The sequence below is a fragment of the Globicephala melas genome, chromosome 6 (genome assembly GCF_963455315.2).
Source record: "Globicephala melas chromosome 6, mGloMel1.2, whole genome shotgun sequence".
In the NCBI taxonomy this organism is placed as follows: Eukaryota; Metazoa; Chordata; class Mammalia; order Artiodactyla; family Delphinidae; genus Globicephala; species Globicephala melas.
The window spans coordinates 75,963,340-75,987,919 of NC_083319.1; the positions used below are offsets into that span (position 1 = coordinate 75,963,340).

Below are 24,580 nucleotides of genomic sequence, written 5' to 3' on the forward strand. Positions count from 1 at the left end.
GTCTTTGTAGTTAAGAGCATCTCTTGTAGGCAGCATGTGGTTACGTCTAGCTTTTTAATGTCTGATGATATCTGCAATTTCTGCATTTTGTTAGATTGCTTAGCCCGTTTAAATAGAATATAATTACTATTATGGTTGCATTTAAGCATGCCATTTTGCTAATCTCTTGAATTCTTTTGCTCCTCTCATTCTCCTGTCTTCTGTTTTAAACAGTTAGATTTTAGTATGTGTTTCAATTCTTCTTTCTGTATTTATTTACATTACTTTTATTTGTTGCTGTATGGATTAGAGTATACCTCTCTAACTTACCACAATTTACTTACACTTTTTAAAGAATTGCTTCAGGTAAAATATATAGTAGCCTTGCAACAGTATATTCTCGTTTATAGCCTCCCCCCACCATCCTTAGTGGAGGGAGGTATAGTGAGTTCTAGACAGAGAACAGTGTGTGCAGAGACATGGGAACAACGGAGAACACTCCTGTGACTGGGGAATTAAAGTATGCAGTTCAGAACGGTTGGAGCAAAAACACAAGAGAAATGGAGAGGAAAAGAGGCTGAGTGGTAATTAGGGGAATGATTTACAAGGGGCTTGTAAAGTGTGATAAGCTGTTTGCACTTTATCCTGAGGGCAATGGCAAGCCATTAAAGTGGTTTATGCTAAAGAGTGATATGAACAGATTTACATTTGGGGAAGATTAATCTGACTGCAGCATGAAAAATAGACTTGCAGGAGGGGAAACCTTGAAGCTGGAAACTCAGGAAGCTGTTGCATTAATTCAAGCCAGAACAAAGTGGTCTCGAGCAGGGTCATAGGAGTAGGCTTTAGTAAATGGACAGATTCGAGAGGTGTTTTGAGACAGAGTAGAAATGCTTTCCTGATGGATTGACTGTGAGGGGTGGAGGAGAAGAGGCAAAGATGATGTCTAGCCCTCTGTCCACCGGATGGGACCTGGTGTCATTCACTGAGATGGCGAGCTTAACAGTAACAGGATGAGGAATTCCTAGTTCCTACAAATGTGTCCATCACTGGGCCAAGATGTGTGGGCAGATAAATGATTTTCTACTTCTTGAAAATAATATTTTTCAAATATTTGGGTATTTCTTTGGTAAGGCAGGGAAAATGTACTGTCTATTACAGATTTTACGTTCAAGGTAAAAGTTTTATTACACACTCTGTACTTGTCAGTTTATTTTGACGTATGGTAAAGAATGAGTTATTTTTTATAAATTCCACTGCAGAGTGTAGTCTTTTCTGGCAGAGTCTGTCCAATCTACATATCACCAGTTAGAGAAGGAGATAACTGACATCCTAGCTGATTTATTTCAGTGATGTTTTAGGGAAAGATTATTTTATTGCTTGGATCCCTTAATCGGGCTCTACGTCCAACATGGAAATGACAGTATCTAATTCAATCATGGCTGCAACTTAACCAGAAAGGAGTTCAACTAAAGGTGGATAGAAGCAAGTATCTTGTTCCTTAAAAAACTGGTACTTTTGGTTCCAAAGTGAAGGACCATCACAAAGAAGGATGGATAAGGGCTCAGCAAGCAGGCAGCAGAAGAGCTCTCTTCTGGTCTGGACAGCTCCCCCATTCTACTTCCGTCTTTCAGCTAAGCAGAAGTAGATAATATGGGGCCATATCTCATCACAGTTCTTTGATGTGGTTTGGAAACTGTGTAGGAAGGTTGTGCTTTATTATTCTCATCACAATATTTCTCAGTTTTAGTCTAGAAGGGCAAACTGCTGACTCCATTTAGCTTCCACTGTCAGCGGAAGTCTTGTAATCAAAGCTTTCTCTTAATGTCTGACTGTGATGACGGTTTGACAAGATGAACTTCATTTCATTAAGAATAAAGCTGGAAACTAAAATCCATAGGAAGCCGACTAGGGCCTTTCTATTAATTCTGATCAAAGGGACTCTTAGGCGCAATGATGAGTACCTTTTTCAACCTAGTGTGCGAAGTTGGATATTTTCATACTTCTTCAACTTTTTGTGTGCTGAGTGTATTTTACAACTCATTCTATTAAAGTATGAAACAAACAAAAAACGACCATAAAGGACTTAAGGAAGCAATGGAAAAATAGAAACAATATTTGGACGCAAATACGTGGCTCAAACTGAGTTTGACATTTGTTAGACGTGGGACATGGGTAAGCTGATACTATCTGGGATTCTCTTTATCTTCTACGTTAATTTGTGGTAATAAAGCAGGATAAATGTGAGCATTAAAGATGGTGTATGTAAGGTGACTAGTACATAAAGAGCTGCCATTATTGTAAATTTTTAACGGGATAATGGTTTGTTTGTTGAAACAGTATCTGTCAGAAGGCATTGCAAAGAAGACACGGATTTCCTCTGAGGACAGATTTGGAAGATACTGGAGAAGGAAATCCTCAAAAGGATGATACAGTGATAAAGAGAAGAGGAGAGTTTCAAACAAACAGCCATCATTTAAAAAAACAAAAACAAACATAAGAAAGAAAAGAAAGAGGTGATGGTGGTTGTATGTTGTTGAAAAAGAAAGCTTAGAAGAGAAACAGCTGCTTTGATGATTGATAAGGTAATGATAAATTTCTTAGCCTGGGAATTCTATGATTAATTTAGTTTTCTGACTGGCAACTGAACAAGGGCACAAAACAATAAATGGATAGCACAGAAATCTCTTTAAACCTTCACACTACCAAATGATAGACTCATTTGTTTATTTATTTCCAGTAAAGCTATTTCCCAAATGGAGAGATGTGGGTGACGAGGGAGGTAAGGTGGGGAAGAAAAGAAAGTAGAGGATTTAATGAAAAAAGTGTCCAAAATATGTCTGAGATGGTAACTTCCAGGTTTCTAAAACCACAAATTCATAAATACTGGTCTGTGCCCAAATCAGATACTGAAGAGTTGTGAAAGTTGTATAAGACATTTGAAAACCAAGAGAAATCAACCTTACTTTAAGTCTTTAGTGTACGTCACCAGGGTTACCTAAGTTCTTCGAAGGACCTGAGTGAACTTGAGATTGAACCCCAAAGTCCCCGACCTGGCAGGAAACATTGGACTTGAACTGTTTTTCTGCAAAATAAAAATTATCCTTCTATGTGATCCCTAATTAACCTCCAAAGTATTGTATTTTTACCTTTTTCTCTCAACTTATTTTTGATAGGGAGGAAAGGGAACCTTTCAATATCAAGACTCTTCTTTAACATTCAAGGGGGAAATGGAAACAGCCAACATGAAAGCCAGGTTTGGAAGGCATCTGATGTCTTATATTTTTAAAACAAAACTCACAAGTGGAATGATAAAATTACTCAGTGGCTCTTGCAGGTAGGGAAACAGCTATCCACCATTGTAGATACCTCTCAATTAATCATATGCAGATGACCAATTCTGTAAATAGCTAAAGATAGCATTTTGATCTTGAGTCACTTGGATAGAGACTGTTAGATGCTTGCAATTATCATTTGATTTATAGTCTATATAGATGTGAGATTCTATCTGTACGAAAATTAGCTGTTCATGTGATTTAATGCAATGAAATTTATGTGAAATGATCATACAGCTAGTAAACTGAACAAGCAGGACTCATGGATGTCATCACATAGCATCTTAAATTTTACCCTCCGTTTACGGCTAATTCAGAAGGGGTAAGGAGATCAGGAAAGTTCTTATTTAACTAGAACCGTCCTAGACAACTTAATGTTCTCTGGGACTTGTAGATTTTAAAGCTGATCCCTTTTATGTGGCGATTTCTAGGGCTCCTTGGGAGCCACAATAAAGGGATATCTCATTCGTAGTTCCCTTGACCTGGATGAGTCAGTCTCTATTCTGGTTTGTTGAGTAGTCATCCCACAGTCCCCAGGAATATTCACCTCCAGCTAATGTTTGCTGAGGTCCCATTATCCTCCCAGATGGCATTATAGTAGAGGACCTAAGACACTGTCCTTACTGGCTTTCTCATGCATGTTGCCCTCATTTGGTATGGGGAAAACTCATTTGCCCAGAAAAAACCGCCGCCAATGTAGAAAAATCCCAGTACAGCAGCAACTTCCTTTACTGTGCCGCAGAGAGGCTATCTAGCTTAACAATTGTTCTTTAGATTTCCCAGGAAGAAGTCAGACTGAAGTCATGGTGTGTTCTTAACTACAGTGGAAGACTCTGAAGGATTCCACAAAGCCTGTTGAAGCACTTTCCTCCTGACTTGAGGAGAAGGCGGAAGCACCCTTCTTGCCTGTGAGTCATTTACCTAAGATTATATAGCCCTAGTCAGTAATGGAGCCAGTATTTCTGTGCAATTTTTACTTCAAAGGCAGAGTTCTTACAATTTACCCTGTACTACTTCCATCCTTTGTCATACATTTGCACTAAATACAATTCATCTCAAATAGATGATAGCAACTATAACTATTAAAATTTTTTTTTAATAGTAATGCTTTTTAAAAAAAAGAACAGAGAAAAACAAAATTCCCTCATCTTCCCTCTCAGCTAAACTTTGGTATCTTTTTTCATGGTTCTGAAACAGCTTTCCACTGGACTATATCTACTTCAAAACATGAGTTCATTTTGCATTCAAGTGACTAGTAAACAATTAGTAAAGCTTGTCCAGAGTCATTAATTGTTTCTGTTTAATCTTTCCTGAAAGTGGAGCGCCCTCTGTTCTTGTGTTTATTTTGATCTCTTTGAAATGCAAATCATTTGCTCTTCTGCTATAGTTCTGAGTCTCCTTTTGGCCTACATAGAAATATTTGGACATACAGAATATGCCTGTTCTACTTAAATCTTTTACAGATGAAAGTGGTTTTTGTCTAGCTTTGAGATGTGTCTCTCTGAAATTAATATTATTAAATATATTGTAGTTGGCTTCTGATGGCTTCACTAATATATTATGTAGTGCTCCAAATCTGTAAGGCGGTATAAGGTAATGGCTAAGAACATAGGTATGCAACAATAAAAATGTGTTTAAATCTTAGCCCTTTCTTAGTCTCAGTTTTCTTACCTCTAAAATGGGAGTAATTGTAACTAACCTACTGGGTTATTGTGAGAATAAAACATGAGAGTGTATATGAAGTCGGATCTCTATACATGTTAACTATTATCATTATTATTTAGAGAAAGGAAATATTACAAATGATATCGCCTAGACATCTAAAATCTCCATTGAAGGGAGTACTTACAACCTTTCCTGATTAAATAGTCACTTTCAGGGAAAGGCGATCTGGAAGCACTGGATTTGTTTATTAAGGTAGATATTAATGTCTATTAAGTATCTCATATTACGAATGAGAAAACTGAGGTAACCATCATCTTTGCCAGATAGAGAGTTGCATCTAATATTTCCATTTATGTGCCTATTCTGTTAAGAATACTAAGTCATACTAATAATGCTAATAATGACTTAGTATAACTAAGTATACTAAGTATAACTAAGGCTAATTAGTACAACTAGGTATAACTAAGTCATTATTAGATTGCTGGGTGATAGGAATTTTATCATTTTTCTAGCTACTTTGTAGATGAGAAAATGAAGGCAAATGAAGCTTTTATTTGAAAGCTATAAAGCAAAAAAGCTAAGCAAGAACATGTAATTTTTATATCTCAAGACACTTCTAATAGATTTTTGCCTCTAACTTTAGTAGATACTTGACTTTATTTTAGCAACTGATGGCTGCCAAATGATTGCTTGAATTTCCTCCAGAAAAGAGTGGGAAACTACCCAAAAAGAAAGTATATTCAATTGAACTCAATAAACACATTATAAGTACCTCGTATGTTCAAGGCAGAGAGCTGGGGACGTAGAGTTAATACAATTCTTGTTCTCAAATAGTTAATAGTCTAGTAGGGAAGCTTACAACTTTAAACAAAGATGCATTTTACTACATTATTTAATGTTAAAATATTACATAAAACAATGTCCAGTCATGGAGAAATAATTACATTATCTGTAATTCATCTCCTTAAATGATTATGCAGGAATTAAAATCATGGTTATAAGAGATATTTAATAACTTGGAAAATTTTTACATGTAAACATGTTAAGTAAAAAAAGTAGGATATAAATTTGTATCTATACTATGAATATAATTATAGGAAAATAGCCTTATGCATCAAACAAAAGATTGAAAAGAAATACACCAAAATGTTGTTAAGTGTCAGAATAAATACCCATTACTTGTAGCAACAATCTATCAATTGTGGGATTTTTTTGTTTATTTGTTTTTGTTTAAAAAATGTTTTCAACGTGCATTACATTCCTTTGAAAACATGAACAGAACATAAAAATATAATGAAGGCCTTTTGAAATTCAATCACAGCAAGCCTCTGTTCTAGTGGATAACTGAGACATAGACATGAACTGCTATAGCTTTTACTTAACCGGCCACATCATTATCAAGTTAGGAAAGAAGGCAGGTCCCCTTTTCGGTTACTCTTTCTACTTTCCCTGTCAATGTTATAGTGCTCTATAACTACCTTATGATTTCCCACCATATAGTATGTATGTACATATCGTATCTTCTCTACTAGAAGCTACGCTCCTTGAGTTGGCATCCAAGTACCTTAATGGAATAGCAGTTCTCAACCATGGTGCCTCCAAAGCACAAATCTAGGGTAAGTCAGTGGAAAAGGACTCAAGTCATAGATGCTAGAAAGGGAACTGCACATAAGCCTCAGCCTATATGATCTGTGCAGTAGCTCTTTTCATATATGAAGGTGCCTATTTGTGTCCTGAAGGAAAAAGGGTGAGGACAGTGTTCTTGTGCTCAACACAGTATCTTGCCCAAAGCATGGTAACCCTTTACGAATAGGTACTAAGAACAGGAGCACAATGTTTCCAGATGCCAGTCCTTTGTTACCATGGCATGATTTTTGTTAAATCAGTGTGCACTATTATTTAAATCAACTCATTTTTAAAACCTAAATACCCTAAAAGTAAAAATTTACCATACGATTTTAAATGGAGAAGCAGGATGGAAAGTAGTAAATGGGAAATAATTTTAAAAACATAAACAATGGAAACAAAATAATATTACGTTCTAGCTAAAATTTCTTATCTTCCAAGGCTCTGAGCCAGAGACCGGATCTCCATTTGGGACAATGGCCAGGGTTGGAGAGGTCTTTACACCGAGTCTTCCTTGTAATCAGAAGATTGACAGTAAACTCAAAAGGGAATAACTTTATCCTCATTAATTCAGGGTTACTCAACATTTTGTACCTGCTAAAATCAGAGGATCGCATTGGAATGCATCCCACACTTTGGGAAATAGGCAACAAGCTTTTCACTTCCGATATTTCAGTTAGAATTGTGTAGGAGGAATGAGACTGAAAGGATGATTTCAGAGTCAGATACCTGACAAATGCTGGAATAGGGACGCGCACTCAAGCCCTCTGCCTACACTCTCAACATTCTCTAACTCGCGTCTCCTTCCTCTAATACCCTCTCCTCTCCATGCAGCCCTGGGCATCTCCTTTCATCTTATTGCTTGGCATCAGTTGCTGCTGATAGAGTATTCATGAATATTCTGTCCTTCAACTGAGTTATTTCTAATGAGGGATCAGAGAAATCACATCTCAATTTCTTATTTCTTTCCATTGAAAATATATACACAAGGCTGAGAACTTTAATTTATATATACATATATACATGTGTGTGTTTTAGATTGAGTTGGTACCTGTGTGTCTCCCTGGAGATTACACATTCATATTATTTATGTTTAAGACACACTATATATACATCATGGATACGTGTGTGTATCTATCCATCTATCTATCTATAGATATATACACATATTAAGGAGGCTTACATATGTTTGCCAGTTCATATTTTGGTAAACATTTCTGGAATCATAGGGAATCACATCTTAAATATTATGGTTACCTTTATGTAATATACATGCTAATTATCTTCATTTGGATAAACTGCATAGAAAGAAAACCAACAAATGGCTCGGCAAACTGAGATTTTTTGTGACTAAAAATGACGGTGAAAAACAGATAAGGTATGAAAGAGCTCAGAGTATAAAACAGCATACCTAAGGAAATAATTCTACAAATTCTAAATTTGTTTCATGGAAAGCAATGTCATTCGAGGTTTTAAGTCAGCCAATTCAGGGGTATAATTCATAAGTTATGTTTATGTGAACCTTTGGTTGACTATTTAAAACCAGGTGAAATCTTAACTTGGTTTTCAGATAAGACCACTGTGATTTAAACTAGGCCAGTTAGTACCTAATAATGTGGGTCCAGAGAAAAGGCAATCTTAACAATTTATAGGCCTTAAGTATCTCCCCATATTATATTTCAAAATGATGAAAATTAAAATATTTATTAGATGTTTACTTTATATGCATTATATTATTTAGTCGTCAAAATAACCTCCCTCTAAGAACTGTTCTTGTTACCATTTTCTATAGACAAGAAAACTGAGTCTCTAGGTTAAATTTACTCATCCAAGGTGGTGCAGCAAAGAAGTGGTACAAGTGATATTCAAACTAAGGTCTCTGTGGTTCTAAAGCCCTAGTGACACTGGTAAAAACAACCCTGGGTGGTAGGTGGTATTATTCCTAGTCTCTTGATACAATATGCAATTGAGCCTTAGGGAGAGCTGAGCAGCCAGGTCAAGGCCATTCTTGTAGCAAGTGGCAGGGCGAGGATTCTAACCCAGCTCTGTCATTGACTCCAAAGCCTAGCAGGGCTTCCTCTGCCCATCTCTGCAAAAATGTAGGTCTGCCATAGCAGAGAAACAAAGAACTGCTATTTTTCAACATATTTTATGAATTACATAAGCAGCATTTGTTATATAATTGGTCTTAGCTTTACTAAGGCCTCAGGTTCTCAGCATGGCAAAACCCAAGGTTGGGGGGAGGTACACCTGTGTCCACTCTGGTGATTTAGGTTTTATACAGGTAGAGTGACCATAGAGGATACCACCCAAACTGGGACACTCCTGTGCAGGGGTGGGTGCACTATTCATAATATTCTGGGCAACAGGTAAAAAAACGTGAACTGTCCCAGTCAAAGGAAGCATTTGGCCACTATCCCGGGAGCATGTAGATTTCCCTCCTGATGATGACAGGCTGGGGTTTCCCTTGGTTCAGGGGTTCTGTTACAACTATTCTTCCCCTGGATGCTGACCTCAAAACTGAGTTCTTTCAACATCAACATGACGAAAAATATATTTTTTGATCTTAATTGATTAATCTAGTTTTAGGAAAAAATTGTCTAAGATTAAGTAAATGGTCTGGGGTTAGAACTGAGCAAATTCTCCTGACTTTTGAGGGCTACGTTATCTTTACAGCCAGGGGACTGGAACAGTAAGAAGTTACCCTAAGTAAACAACATTGATTTTTGTGTTCTGTTTTTGCTCTGGGAAGAGCGATGCTTTTGACTTCTATTAAACATGAGGAAATACTGCCTTTGACTCTCAATCCTTGTTCTGAACTCCAGTGTGAGAAATTTGTACAGTGGACTGTGCTATTTTCTATCAAAAATGTTATAATGGGAAGCCAAGTTCAAAGACTTGGAATTGGCAACCAGCTATCGAGAAACCAGGCATAATGGTATGCTATGGAAACAGACATATCATGAAAATAGCTGACATGGAAAGGGAACGGGAAATTTTGGACAGTCTTACCTGACTCCAATGACCGATCTTGCAACTGGGGAGAAGTATGTTAACCATGGCACGTAAACTCAGGGAGTCTCAGTTTCATAATGTCAAGGATAGTATCTCTACCTTTCAACTACTGGTTGAGATTTTTAAATAAATTAAGTACATAGAGTAGTTGGCAGATAGGAAGCCCTTACCAAATCTTGGTTCTCTCCTCTTTTTACTTAAAGTAGCAAAGTCACACTCCAAGTTCTATATAACAAGCCTGTTTAACTGTATTTTTCACATCCATCATACAAAGTCACAAGCTCTCTTTCTTTTCTCATCCCTTCTTTATCTTTCTTTAGTCCTCCCTCCCTCCATTTTTCCTTCTTTCTTTCTTTTTCTCATTCCATCTTCCTCCTTTCTTCCGAATCTCCCTTACCTCTTTCCCATCTTATTTAAACAAAGACTTAAGGTGGCCAAAGTATTATAAAATGTGACCTCCTGCACACAAAAAATAATTTGATGGAATTAGAAATTTGACCTTTCAAGAATTAATCATTATCAAAATAATTAACCATTTAATTAATCACATGTCAAGTTTGTTTATAAGACCTTTTGGGAAGGATTTCAAAGACCACATCTCTTATGAAGCTAACACTTAAAGAATGTGCAAACTGAGGACATGTTTCCTCTGGAGAATAAAATTCTCTGTAGCAAACAGACACATGAATATTAACTTTAGATAAAATGCTCTTCAAATTTAGTTTGATTCCTTAAAGACAAATAAAAAATATTAGACTATGTACATATTTAAGTCCTTTACTATCCTTAGATGGAGATGTCTATGTTAGTGTTTATGTTTGTTTTCATTCTTTTCTTTGACACTCTCGCCATGGGACTTCAATAATGGGTCCTGGAATGGAACCAAAGTCACAGAAGGATTTATAAAAGGGGAATGAAGGTACGTAGGTAAAAGAAAGAGAAGGAAGTTGAGTAATCAAACTCCTTTGTCTTGGTTTAGGAGACGGTGAGGGCATCTGAGGATTTATTATATGAATATAATTTTCCAGTATTTTTTAGCATCAGCAGCTGGGTTCTGGTAACTGAACTCTGATTACTGCATAAAGAAGTGAAAAATAGATGTTAATTAGATAAAAGTTGTCTGAAGAGAATAGCAATGTTTAGGAAACCTGGGACACGAGAAAGGCTTTCTTCAAGTTTGTTTCACAAGGGAATGTTTCCCCTCTTCAGCCTAATCCTCCTTTCTCTGTCTTCTCAAAAATCCTCCTCAGAGTCCTCTGACAACCTGTCCTGAACAAGTCAATGCTCCACTGTGCAGAGTCTGGGATAACACTGACCTGTCCAGTGATGGAAACCTTGGGATTTGAATGTGGCTCACCACCACCACCAATCTATAATCTCTTCACCAGCGAGGCCAATTGAAAGAATAAAAGGCCTTACTGTCTTTCATCCAAGTAGAAATTTTGGGGTATTCCAGATGAGAGAGCTGACTTTGTATTTTCTGGACCAGTGAGAATGAAGGTCCCAGGCTGCTATGTTGGGGATACAGGAGAGAGGCTGCTCTGAGCTGCTGTCCTCTGTGACAACACCATCTGGGTCCCTTTATGGTCTTTCTGGGATTGAGGTCAACAGCTCCAATTGAAAACCTTTTATTTCTCTGCACTCTTTTATTAGGAGTCAACACAGGTCTCTAGAGAAAGCTTTTGGGTGGGTTTCGAGTGCTGGGGAACGTGTGTAGTTTTGTAGAAGGATAGGAATGCATGGAAACATAAGGCAGAGTCAGCTTCCTATTAAGTCACCAAAGGCCTATGGGTACTATTTATTGGGATAATGGGAAAGTCCTTGACAAACCTGCAACACCATCCACACAAGGCCAGTCTTGTTCCTTGGAACATGGTTGTTCCATGGAACAACCATGACTGCGTTCCTTGCCACATAGTAATGCATGCTTTTATTCAGGGATTATCAGAACACTAAAAGTTCCCAGAGTAAAAGCACTCTTCTTCCTATTTACTGAATGTAATTTTTGACCATTGATAGTTGGGTTTCACAAACAGGGAGTAGGTAATTAAAATATCATTAAATGCATTTGATTTACTCAAAAGTTGAAACTGCAGCCATCATTAAGGTGAGTGAAGAGAAAGTTAATTTATCACTTTAGGGGTTAAAAAGAGTCACTAGGAGAAATATATGAATACTATTCTCAGCCTAATTGGGGAATTCCAAGCCTATTTAATGCTAGAAAATCCCCAAATGCTACTTGTTTTTTGAAAATATTTGCTGTAAGACTGAAAGATGGGAGATTTAGAAACACTGTGATAACTTATCAAACCTGCCCCAGACACACTCCACATGCTTCATTTTGTTGCCAGAGAAGTTATTAAATATCTAGACTTCTGATATGCATTCTAGGACTATAAGAGTAAAGATCTGGGGACACTTTTTCTTCCTCATGGGTTTAGCTTTGGGGACTCTGACTACAGAAATAGTTATTTAGATAACAGCAAAGGGATCAGAGATCAATTCTGTGTGACTAATCCACATTTTTGGTTACTGGCAAAAATTCAGTGATTAGAGTTAAGAAGTCAATACTGTGATTAACTCTCTACTTAATGTGCCAGTCTTAGTAATGTACTATTTAAAATATCTTTCTTTTTAAAAGTGCCCTTTAAGGAAAATGTGTGTGTTTGGTTCAGGACACCTGACCTACTGGAATAGTGGTGTGCTGGTAAATGTTTAACAGCCAGTTTTCCAAAAGAAAAAAGTACCCTGTTTTCTAGCCATTACTGATTTCTATGGTGTAAATACTCCCACTAAAGCCCATATCTACCTGACATGATATCAGCATATTTATATCAGCATATTGATAATTTTTTGTGAAAAATTATCAATTGACTCTTGCAAAACTGGTACGATTTGGATTGAACACACATAAGTAACTGAAACCTACCACTTTGAATTAAATAACTTCATATATATTAACTAGGGCAGTATTTTATATATCGTATATAATTTTGTATATAAACTTTATGTGATCAAATGTGCTAACAAATTCCCTGTATTTAAAAAAATTGTTATTGACCGGAGGGTGGAGACACAAGATGGCAGAGTAGAAGGACTTGAGCTCACATCCTCTCATGAAAACACCAAGTTCTGACCAAAGTCACAACTAACTGCTGAAGAACCATCAACAAAAAAAGACTAGAACCTACCAAAAAAGATATTCTACATCCAAAGACAAAGAAGAAGCCATAATGAGATGGTAGGAGGGGCGCTTTCATGAGAAAATCAAATCCCAAACCCACCACGTGGGTGACCCACGAACTGGAAAACAACTATATCACAGAAGTTCTCCCACAGGAGTGAGAGTTCTGAGCCCCATGTCAGGCTCCCCAGCCTGAGGGTCTGGCATAGGGAAGAGGAACTCCCAGAGCATTTAGCTTTGAAGGCAAGTGGGGCTTGAGTGCAGGAACTCCACAGGACTGGGGGAAGCAGAAACTCCACTCATAGAGGGTGCACACAAGTTTCATATGCACTGGGCCTCAGGGCAAAGCAGTGACTCCATAGGAGCCTAGGCCAGACCCACCTGTGGGTCTTGGAGGGTCTCCTGGGAAGGCAGGGGATGGCTGTGGCTCACTGGACACTGGTGGCAGAGGCCCCAGGAAATATTAATCATTGTGAGCTCTCCCAGAGGTCTCCATTTTGGCACCGAGACCTGGCCCTACCCAACAGCCTGTGGGCTCCAGTGTTGGGACGCTTCAGGGAAAACAACCAACAGGGTGGGAACACAGCCTCACCCACCAGCAGACAGGCTACCTAAAGTTGTCCCGAGCCCACAGCCACCTCTAAACACACCACTCTGCCCACTAGAGGGACAACACCCAGCTCCACCCACCAGGGGGTAGGCACCAGTCATTCCCACTAGGAAGCTTGCACAAGCCCCTGGACCAACCTTACCAATCAGGGAGCAGACACCAGAAACAAGAGGAACTACAGTTCTGCGCCTGCAGAATGGAAACCACAAACACAGAAAGTTAGACAAAATGAGATGGCAGAGAAATGCGTTCTAGATGAAGGAACAAGATGAAATCCCAGAAGAACAACTAAGTGAAGTGGAGATAGGCAATCTACCTGAAAAAGAATTCAGAGTAAAGGTAAAAAAGATGATCAAGATCTCGGAAAAAGAATGGAGGCATGGACTGAGAAGATACAGAAATGTTTAACAATGAGCTAGAAGGTTTACAGAACAAACAAAAGGAGATGAACAATACAATAAATGAAATGAAAAATACACTAGAAGGAATCAATAGGAGAGTAAATGAGGCAGAAGAACAGATAAGTGACCTGGAAGACAGAATGGTGGAAATCACTGCCATGGAACAGAATAGACAAAAAAGAATGAAAAGAAATGAGGACAGTCTCAGAGACCTCTGGGACAACATTAAACACAACATTCACATTATAGGGGTCCCAGAAGGAGAAGAGAGAGAGAAAGGACCTGAGTAAATACTGGAAGGGATAGTAGCCAAAAACTTTCCTAACATGGGAAAGGAAACACTCAAGTCCAGGAAGCACAGAGATTCCCATACAGGATAAAAACTAAGGAAGAACATGCCAAGACACATATTAATCAAATGGACAACAATTAAAAAGAAAATACTAAAACAACAGGGAAAAGCAACAAATAACACACTAAGGAAATCCCCATAAGGTTATCAGCTGATTTTTCAGCAGAAACTCTGCAGGCCAGAAGGGAGTGGCAGGATATTTTTAAAGTGATGAAAGGGAAAAACCTACAACCAAGATTACTCTACCCAGCAAGACCCTCATTCAGACTCAATGGAGAAATCAAAAGCTTTACAGACAAGCAAAAACTAAGAAAATTCAGCACCACCAAACCAGCTTTACAACAAATCCTAAAGGAACTTCTCTAGTTGGAAAAGAAAAGGCCACAACTAGAAACAAAATGACAAATAGGAAAGCTCACTGGTAAAGGCAAACATACAGTAAAGGTAGGAAATCATCTACACCACAAATATGATATCAAAACTAGCAATTGTGAGAAGAGGAGAGCACAAATGCAGGGTATTGGAAATGCAGTTGAAATTAAGAGACCGGCAACTTAAAACTATATATCTATATCTATATATATAGCTATATCAAAACCTCATGGTAACCACAAGCTGAAAATCTACAATAGATATACACACAAAAATGAAAAAGCAGGCAAAACACAACACTAAAGATAGTCATCAAATTACAAAATAAATGAAAGGAAACAAAAGCACAATGATGCAAAACCTATGGGCTGCAGCAAAAGCAGTTCTAAGAGGGAAGTTTATAGCAATACACTTTTACCTCAGGGAATAAGAAAAACCTCAAATAGACAACCTAATCCTACACCTAAAGCAACTAGAGAAAAGAGAACAACCAAACCCAAAGCTAGTAGAAGGAAAGAAATCATAAACATCAGAGCAGAAATAAATGAAATAGAGACAAAGAAAACAATAGAAAAGATCAATGAAAATAGAAACTGGTTCCATGGAAGTAGAAACTGGTTCCTTGAAAAGATAAAATTGATAAAACTTTAGCAAGACTCATCAAGAAAAAAAAGGGAGAGTACTCAAATCAATAAAATTAGAAATGAAAAGGAGAAGTTACAATGGACACCACAGAAATACAAAGGATCATATGAGACCAGTACAAGCAGCTACACACCAACAAAATGGACACCCTAGAAGAAAGAGACAAATTCTTAGAAAGGTGCAATCTTCCAAGACTGAACCAGGAAGAAATAGAAAACATGAACAGACCAATCATGACTACTGAAATTGCAATGGTGATTAAAAACCTTCCAAGAAACAAAAGTCCAGGACCAGATGGCTTCACAGGTGAATTCTATCAAAAATTTAGAGAAGAGTTAACACCTATCCTTCTGAAACTATTCCAAAATATTGCAGAGGAAGGAACACCCCCCAAACTCTTTCTATGAGGCCACCATCATCACCCTGATACCAAAACCAGACAAACAGTATAGAGGTTCCTTAAAAAACTAAAAATAGAACTACCATACAACCCAGCAATCCCACTACTGGGCATATACCCTGAGAAAACCATAATTCAAAAAGAGTCATGTGCCAAAATGTTCATTGCAGCTCTATTTACAATAGCCAGGACATGGAAGCAACCTAAGTGTCCATCAACAGATGAATGGATAAAGAAGATGTGGCACATATATACAATGGAATATTACTCAGCCATAAAAAGAAATGAAATGGAGTTATTTGTAGTGAGGTGGATGGACCTAGAGTCTGTCATACAGAGTGAAGTAAGTCAGTCAGAAAGAGAAAAACAAATACCATATGCTAACACATATATATGGAATCTAAGGGAAAAAAAAAAGTCATGAAGAACCTAGGGGTAAGACAGGAATAAAGACACAGACCTACTAGAGCATGAACTTGAGGATATGGGGAGGGGGAAGGGTAAGCTGTGACAAAGTGAGAGAGTGGCTTGGACATATATACACTACCAAACGTAAAATAGATAGCTAGTGGGAAGTAGCCGCGTAGCACAGGGAGATCAGCTCGGTGGTTTGTGACCACCTAAAGGGGTGGGATAGAGAGGGTGGGAGGGAGGGAGACACAAGAGGGAAGAGATATGGGAACATATGTATATGTATAACTGATTCACTTTGTTATAAAGCAGAAACTAACCATTGTAAAGCAATTATACTCCAATAAAGATGTTAAAAAAATATTAAAAATAAAGGCCATATATGACAAACCCTTAGCTAACATCATTCTCAACAGTGGAAAGCAGAAAGCATTTCCTCTAAGATCAGGAATGAAACAAGGATGTCCACTCTTGCCACTTTTATTCAACATAGTTTTGGAAGTTCTAGCCATGGCAGTCAGAGAAGAAAAAAAAGTAAAAGGAATCCAAGTTGGAAAAGAAGAAGTAGAACTATCACTGTTTGCAGATGACATGATACTATACATAGAAAGTCTCCAACATCCTACCAGAAAACTACTAGAGCTCATAAATGAATTTGATAAAGTTGCAGGATACAAAATTAATACTCAGAAGTCTCTTGCATTCCTATAAACTAACAATAAAATATCAGAAAAAGAAATTAAGGAAACAATCCCATTTACCATTGTATCAAAAACAATAAAATACCTAGGAGCAAACCTACCTAAGGAGGCAAAAGAACTGTACTCTGAAAACTATAAGACACCGAGGAAAGAAATAGAAGGTGACACAAACAGATGGAAAGATGTACCATATTCTTGGATTGGAAGAATCAATATTGTCAAAATGACTATACTACCCAAAGCAATCTACAGATTCAATGCAATCCCTATCAAATTACCAATGGCATTTTTCACAGAACTAGAACAAAAAATTTTACAATTTGTATGGAAACACAAAAGACCCCGAATAGCCAAAGCAATTCTGAGAAAGAAAAATGGTGCTGGAGGAATCAGGCTTCCTGACTTCAGACTATACTACAAAGTTACAGTCATCAGAACAGTATGGTACTGTCACAAAAACAGAAATATAGATCAATGGAACAGGACAGAAAGCCCAGAAGTAAACCCATGCACCTATGATTGATTAATCTCTGACAAGAGAGGCAAGTATAGACAATGGAGAAAAGAGTGTCTCTTCAATAAGTGGTGCTGGGAAAACTGGACAGCTACATGTAAAAGAATGACATTAGAACATTCTCTAACACCATACACAAAAATAAATTCAAACTGAATTAAAGACCTAAATGTAGGTTTGAATACTATTGATATAAAACTCTTAGAGGAAAACATAGGCAGAACACTGACAAAAATCGCAGCAATATCTTTTTGGATCCACCTCCTAGAGTAATGAAAATAAAAACAAAAATAAACAAATGCCATGTAATTAAACTTAAAAGCTTTTGCACAGCAAAGGAAACCATAAGCGAAATAAAACGACAACCCATAGAATGCGAGAAAACATTTGCAAACAATGCAACTGACAAGGGATTAATCTCCAAAATACACAAACAGCTCATGGAACTCAATATCTAAAAAACAAACAACCCAATCCAAAAATGGGCAGAAGATCTACATAGACCTTTCTCCCAAGAAGATGTACAAGGTGACCAAAAATCACATGAAACGATGCTCGATATCGCTAATTATCAGAGAAATGCAAATCAAAACTGCAATGAGGTATCACCTCACAGTGGTCAGAATGGACGTCCTCAAAAAGTCTACAAACAATAAATGCTGGAGAGGGTGTGGAGAAAAGGGAACTCTCCTTCACTGTTGGTGGAAATGTAAATTGGTACAACCACTATGGCGAACAGTATGAAGGTTCCTTAAAAAACTAAACATAGAACTACCATATGACCTAGCAATCCCACTCCTGGGCATATATCCAGAGAAATCCATAATTCGAAAAGATACATGCACCCCAATTGTTCATTGCAGCAGTATTTATAATAGCCAAGACATGGAAGCAACCTAAATGTCCATCAACAGAGGAATGGATAAAGAAGATGTGGTACATATATACAATGGAATATTACTCAGCCATAAAAAAGAATGAAATAATGCCATTTGCAGCAACATGGATGGACCTAGAGATGATCATACTAAGTGAAGTAAGTCAGAGAAAGACCAATATCATATGATATCACTTATACGTGGAATCTAAAAAAATGATACAAATGAACTTATTTACAGAACATAAACAGACTCACAGGCTTTGAAAACAAACTTATGGTTACCAAAGGAGAAAGCTTGGGGGGAGGGATAAATTAGGAGTTTGGGATTAACATATACACACTACTATATATAAAATAGATAATCAACAAGGACCTACTGTATAGCACAGGGACCTCTACTCAATATTCTGTAGTAACCTACATGCGAAAAGAATCTGAAAAAGGATGAATGCATGTATATGTATAACTGAATCACTTTGCTGTATGCCTGAAACTAACACAACATTGTAAATCATCTATACTCTAATATAAAATAAAAATTAAATTAAAAAATATTGTTATTGAGTACAAAATCCTGGTGTGCCTCCTTTTACAAAACTGTTTTTGAAGAGCTGCAAGTGAATTGAAAAATTCTCAAATTCATTACAAGAGAAACTAATATAATTTTATGTGCATTTCTTAAAATGAAAATTTCTTCTGTTTAAAATATACATATTTAATTTTTCTTTTGTGTTACTACATTTTCACATTTGGGAGCTGTAATAAAGTGAGAGAGGCTCTTCATCACATGTGGTGCTGATGATTTGAGAGCAAGTGTCTATTAGGCCTCATCTTGAGGACTGGAAGGCAGTACAGACTAATGGTTAGGCCTGTGGGTTCTTGATTCAGACTAGTTCTACCACCTGCCACCTGAATGAATGAAGTTGGGAAGTTACTTAACTTTTCTGCTTCAATTTTCCTTCTGTAAAATAGGATAATAACAGTATTTACCTCATAGTATTGTCACAGGCTTCAAGTTTAATATAGTTAAAGTGCTTAGAACAGTGCCTGCAACCTATAGGGACCACATACTGCTGTTTTTATGGCCCCTCGTGATGTATTTGGGGAAGGCAGTTGACTTAAGCTAAGAGTACAGTACTTAATAAATATTGCCTTAGATGAGTTGTCTCAAGGTAGTGGGCCCAGCAGTCTGTGTTTTAACAAGCCCTACAGGTAAATCTGATGCACACTGAAATTTGAGAGCCACTGTTTGAGATTACCACGAGGAATTCCTGAGTTCCAGAAGAGTTAGCTTTCTTTCCAGAGGATTTGACTGATCATTTGAAGATTAGCTGTACCAGAATCACCTGTAGAGCTTGTTTAAAATGATCCACGTTTGTGTAAAATAGGAGAAAATACTTAAATATGTCTTGACTGTATGTGAATAAAACAGCTCTGGAAAGATAATATTGGTGACTTCCATGGAAGGGAACTGGGTAGATGAGAGGCAGAGGTGGGAAAGAAAATGTTTATTATATCTACTCTTGTCCCTTTTGAATTTTGAATGATACACAATTTAAAATTTGTACTATAAATATTATAAATTAAATTTTATATATGTATATATATAATATAGATCTGGGGGTTCTATCCCAAGCATACTAAATTGGAATCTACACTAGCACCTGCCCAATCAGAATGCTTGTGGTAGATTTCTAGAATATCTATGTAGTTGCCTTGGTTAACATGATGGCATATAGGCAGATACCTATCCATTGCTAATTTCCATAGTGTAAATACTCCCACCATGACCAATTTTTAGCTGTGCTAGTCGTTTGATGTTGCTTAATTGCTCTCTTCATTCGGCCAACAGAAAGAAAAGGAGACATATCCATATGTGGACAGATGAAAGGCATAGTTATGGCTTGTATCACTTGGAAAGCCTTTATATATGACGAGATATTATTGGGACTATGAGGTAGGAGCCTTGGCTTCTATCTGATCCTGACACTAACTGGGTAAGACCCTTAACTTTTCCATCTCTCAGTTTCCTTATCTATCAAATGGGGACATTAATAACTGTCTTACTTACATCACTGGGTCAAGTGGGATTAGATCCAACACAACTTCTAGGATGCAAAGTTAATGAAAAAGGTAATTAAAATTGGCTTTGATAAATCGATTGCACATTTAGGGCATTTTAGTAACACTGAATTTAGTTGGGACAGAAATCTCTTACACGCCAAATGGGACGTGAGTTTCTAAATAATTTGAAAATTGTAAAAAAATATGTTTAAAAATCTCTTTCTCCCAGTAGGAAAATGCAGGGGAGATTAGTTGCCTGTCTTTAATCCCATTCAGGTTGTACAAGTATGTGGATTTAACAGTATCTCTAATACTGTGAAAGAGTTTATAATTCCAATAGAACTGGACACATTCGATTAAAATTGATCCACAATGTCCTTGCCAAAAGAAAAGCATTGACTTTAACTGAATTATTACTAATTAGCTTTCCACACAGGCTGTAAAAGTGCCACATGTGAACCTGCCCAAACATAAGACGGAAGTAAATGAAATGATGGCTCCGGCAGTGAAATAGAACAATACGGGAAGGGGCTTTCCTTCCTGGCACATGGCCTGCCTCACTATCCTTTGTTACAGCAGATGAAGCTGGTGCCTGAGTTCGAATGTCACGTGGAGAGCTGCTTGGCCCTCCCCACAGAGGGACCTGTCCTCAACGTCTCTGCCTGAAGTCAGCTTTCTGGGAAGGATCATGGACCATTCTTACAAGACAGACTTCTCCAGTTTTGAACCAGAGTCCCTCTTTGCAATAGAACTGTTACATCATGACTTAAACTACCCCTTTCTGCTTAGGCCCATCCAGAGTTTATATTTCCATAGAATAATTTTTGAGACCAAATTACCTGAATTCAGAAAACCTCTGAATAATGAAATAGCTATAATTTCTATGCCAGACACTGTGCTGGCTTCTCTGTGTATCATCTCATGTACTCCTCACAACTGTATGAAGGAGGTACTGCTGTCATCTGTTTGCTGGATGACACGATCGATTCTCAGAGCCCTTAGGAAATGGACTTGATGTCACATGCTCATAGTAGGTCTGGCTCTGTCATCTCTGCTTTTATCCACTGCACTGTACGGCCCCCTCTTTCTAAAATAAAGACTATTCAAACATTTTACCTTCATTTTTTCAAAGGATTTAAGTTGTAGGAAGGAGATTCATTAAGTTGTATGAAGGTGCAAATCTAAATGTTGTACCCTTTCTACAGTTCCCAAGAGAGCAGATGCTGGGCCACGAGTCGGCCTAGCTGGAAAAGAATTCTCTGTGTGACAGGAATACACTATGAGCTGGACCACTCCCATGATATTTTGCAGAACCTTCTGGATATTTTTTGATCTAAGTTTGGTTTCAAGCACAGAAATCTCTGTGAGAAATCCCATGAGAAGATTCCACTAAGGCAACGACAAAGACTCGTGTTCCAATCGACTTTTTATGTAAATGGAAAACAAAAATGAATTGGAAGCACACACCTGAAAATTTATAAGAGGTTCTCTCTCAGTAATTATGCAATATTCATGGAAATAGACTCTAGGCATCATGCTAAAAGTAGGACTTTGTCTCCATTTTTTCTCTTTCAAAAAAGCAGACGACCAGAAGGGAGAAATGGTGCTCACAACCACACTATAGGCACGAAGACGGGAGGTGGCATTTCACAGTCACTCCTAACGGTCAATATCTGAGAATTAAACCTCCCAGACAACCGGGGAAGCTTTGCCTGATGGGAATATTCATGCCCCTCTGGGTGACTAATTCGTTACTTCAGGAGACAGAGAACTCGAAGGGCAACCGACAATTTTACTGTGGCTTACCCTTATGTCCTCAAAAGAAAAATATGTTTTGCTTTTGCACTTCCCCAGGTTACCATGACTTCCCAGCTACTAGTATAAATAGAAGTAAACGATTCAGAAGCATCTATTACAAATGATAATATTCTAGGGAGAGCTCTTGATGACATATCCTCAGGAGACAAATTTTATTAAAAATAAAAAAGTGTGGGTATGTTAAACAGCAGCTCTATCACAGTATACTTTTAAAATATTTATTTAAAATATTACTACTACGTTAGTGAAATATTTAAAGTGATTATCTGAACTGCTCCCCAATCACATGGAAGCCTAAACATTTCACCAGCCAGTACAACAGTCTCACATTGGCACCATGCTTTCCAGAAAACAATTCATGCCAAAGAGTGACTGCAACTGTTTTTAACAGGAAAGAAATACATCTCAAGTAAGTGCTGAGACCAGGCATTAAGAGATGCGTCAAGCTGTTTGCCCCAGATTCAGGCTCTGCAAACAAGCCCCAGTGGGCATCAATGAAAACATTTTTGGTTCAGTCGAGTGTGTGCTCTACTGCTTTTAGCTCCCTCTTCCTGGATAGCATCTCCGGAAAGGACATCTCATCAAAGAGCCTTTTCGACCTGGCCACACTTTATATTGTTTTTGTCTCTTGTACCCTTTGCTTCTGGGATGGGATGGATATAAGAACAATTCATCTCCAGATTCAGCTTTGACATTGATTCCATCCTGAATTCTAAACTCCTGCCAGGCTTCTTTAGCCTCTAAATGAGCGATCTTTAGCTGAACTGCAATTCAATGCAACAATACTTTGGAGGGACACTGATAACGTGGCTGAAAAGAGACAACCAGGTTCTACCTGGGAGAATTTCTTTCTTTTTTTTTTTTTTGCGGTACGCGGGCCTCTCACTGCTGTGGCCTCTCCTGTTGCAGAGCACAGACTCCGGACGCGCAGGCTCCGCGGCATGTGGGATCTTCCTGGACCAGGGCACGAACCCGTGTCCCCTGCATCGGCAGGCGGACTCTCAACCACTGCGCCACCAGGGAAGCCTGAGAATTTATTTCTAAATGGAGTCTCTCCTAGACTTATTTTTAATATAGAATCCAGCAACAAGGCCTGAGATGCCATTGAATAGCTCCATAAAACTCTCCTCACACACATTTTGATAAACCCAATGCTTCAAAGTTGAAAAGTAGAAAATACAGAAAAGTGGTGGATTCTTTTGAATAATAATTGATATCACTGATTGAGAGGGTACTTACTATATGCCACGCACTGTGCCAAGCCCTTTACTCACCATTTACCAACCCCAGAAGGAAAACTACCGTCTATTTTACAGAACTCAAGGCTCAGAGGAGTCAAGTCACTTGCTCAGGGTCACACAGCTGGTAAGTGGTGGAACTGGAAGTTGAACATTGATGAATCCTATTCCAAACTCCATGCACTTAACTGCTAAACCCAGAATAGGAAATATGCTTCACATTGTGTAACAAATCTAATCCATGGGAATGGCTACCCGAAGCACTGGGTTGAGAAGGCTGTGTGTGTGGGCTCACCGGGAAAGAGGATCAGATCAACTAGCAGTGCAAGGTTAGTGGAACTCTTGTGCCAGGATTTGCCATCTTCATTTCCATTTTACTGTCCCTCAAGTCATTGATCTTTATGTCCTATTTCGGTTTCCTGTGAGTTTAACACACACGGGAAGGAAATGCAGTGAAGTGGGAAGACATAGCGTTAACGTACTCCTGGGTCACTCTTTCACTCGGTTATCTGGGAGAGGTCACTTAGTCTGTTTTTCATATATGTCCTGAAGGAACTGAACTGGATGATCTTTAGGATTAAATATCATGTGTAAATATATATTTTAAAATGATCGTACCAATGAAGTAGTTTTTAAATTGTCTTGTGAATTTTGTTTTATGTCGTTTTCTATTCTCTTTCTGCTAGTAACCTACTTCAATGGAAAAGAAAAAGAGAGGTGTGATAAAGTACCTAATCTTTATGGAAAGCAGAAGCATGCATTTTACTTCCCCTCCAGCTCACTTCTGCAACGTCAAGACAATTTGGAAGAACATTCCACTGTGATCCTTTGATATTAAGGACAATAAGAAAATGAAAGATATCCCGTCATAATAAGTGGAAGAATTCTATTGTCACATATTAAAGGACAAAGGCTTACAAAGGAAATACTAAAACCAACTCCTTCTCAGAAATTAGCAAACCAAACCCTTCATGTAAATGAGAACCAATTGAAAACCAGAGTTGTTCTAAAAGTGTTGTTCAAGGACCTACTGTGTAGCACAGGGAACGCTGCTTAATATTATGTAACAACCTAAATGGGAAAAGAATTTGAAAAAGAACAGATACACGTATATGTTTACGTGAATCACTCTGCTGTACACCCGAAACTATCACAACATTGTTAATCAACTATGCTCCAATATAAAATACAAAGTTAAAAAAAAAAAGAACTCCTGCAAATCAATACTAAAAAAGACAGACAACCCAATGTAGACACAGACAAAAAACTGAACATTTGACAAAACTGCATATTCATATGGCTAACAAATAAAGGAAAACACGTTCAGAGAAAACCAGTGTGGTTCCTGAAGAGGAAGAGTCTCATTGCAC

General features: G+C 37.8%; 1 protein-coding gene and 1 long non-coding RNA gene across 11 annotated transcripts in view; one reads left to right on the plus strand and one right to left on the minus strand.

Annotated features, from left to right (window-relative positions):
- LINGO2 (leucine rich repeat and Ig domain containing 2) overlaps positions 1-24,580 on the minus strand; it is a 1,190,714-nt gene that overhangs the window by 9,051 nt on the left and 1,157,083 nt on the right. The gene's annotated exons all lie outside the window — the stretch shown is intronic.
- LOC132597497 (uncharacterized) lies at positions 1,449-20,077 on the plus strand. The gene is made up of 4 exons (XR_009564356.1): positions 1,449-2,564; positions 3,156-3,316; positions 4,089-4,222; positions 19,943-20,077. It is a non-coding gene; the product is annotated as an uncharacterized lncRNA (long non-coding RNA).